The 1,367-nt window shown below is 37.8% G+C and overlaps 1 pseudogene; it reads right to left on the reverse strand.

Moving 5' to 3' along the window:
* Positions 1-1,037: 1,037 nt before the first annotated feature.
* Positions 1,038-1,363, reverse strand: LOC114636205 (annotated as a pseudogene).
* Positions 1,364-1,367: the final 4 nt, after the last annotated feature.

A 1,367-nucleotide genomic window follows, 5' to 3' on the forward strand; every position in this document is an offset into this window, starting at 1 on the left:
ACTAAATAAAGGTCACAGAGACAGTGTCCAAATTAATGAAATCAGAAATTAAAAAGTAAATGTAACAAGAGTAGCTGAGGAAATCAGAAACAACCATCAGGTCTTACTACGAAGGCCTATAGTCCTGAAAACTGTAAAATCTAGGTGACATGAATGTTTTTCTAGACAGATACCACCTATGAAAGTAAAATCCTGAGCAGATAAACTACCTAAAACAGTTTCATGTCTCCTAAGGAAATAGAAGTAGTCATTAGAAACCTATCAACCAAAATAAAAGCCTGGGGCCAGGTGGTTTTAGTGCAGAATTCTACTAGACTCTTCAACGAAGAGCTAATACTAACACTCCTCAAAATATTTCATAAGATATAAACAGAAGGAAAATTACCTAATTCATTCTATGAAGCCACAAATTACTCTGATACCTAAACCATATGAGGACCCAACAAAAAAAAAAGAGAACTTCAGACAATATTCCTTATGAATATTGATGCAAACTTACTAAATAAAATTCTCACAAACCAAATCCAAGAACACATTAAAACCTTCATTCACTACGATCAAGTAGGTTTCATCCCAGTCATGCAAGGTTGGTTCAATATGAAAATACATTAACATAATCCACTATATAAACAATGTCAAAGGGAAAAAATCACATGGTCATCACATAGATAGTGGAAAATGCATTTGAAAAAATACAACACCCGTTCATGTTAAAAGTATTGGAGACATCAGGAATACAAGGCCTATACCTAAACATAATAAAAGCAATATGCAGCAAACCAAAAGCCAATATAAACCTCCATACAAAAAAACACAAAAAAATATGTTATTGAAGTACCATGTAACACTTTGATACATGTGTACAATGTACAATGTTTAAGTCAGTTTAAGAATTTTTATCTCTGTTTTGTTTCAAAGAGAGTAAATTTTATTTGGTGAAGGCAAACATCTTCCAAAAGAAACCAGAAGGGCAAGGTGCTGTGATATGGGGCCTCTGGGGCCACACAGAAATCTATGCTCGGGATACAGAAATGTCCTCAGTCATTCAGCAACATCCAGACAAGCTCTTCATATTTGATGCATCCGTTGCAGTCCTCGTGCCCCGCCACTAGCATCTCTACATCTTCCTCTGTCATCTTCTCAGTGTGACTAGAACATGACGGATTTCAGCACCCATGACGGTGCCATTCTCTTCCTTGTCAAACACACGAAGACCTTCAACATAATCCTCATAGGTTCCCTGGTCCTTGTTTTGGACACGGTTAGCAGCCTAGGCAGGAAGTGCCAGAAGTCCAGAACCTTCTCATTCATCTCATCACTCTTGGGGTTCGCCGGCCAGTACCTCGGCGTTGTTAGGGTTCTGGCAG

Source organism: Grammomys surdaster, unplaced genomic scaffold (genome assembly GCF_004785775.1).
Source record: "Grammomys surdaster isolate TR1022 unplaced genomic scaffold, NIH_TR_1.0 122979, whole genome shotgun sequence".
NCBI lineage: Eukaryota > Metazoa > Chordata > Mammalia > Rodentia > Muridae > Grammomys > Grammomys surdaster.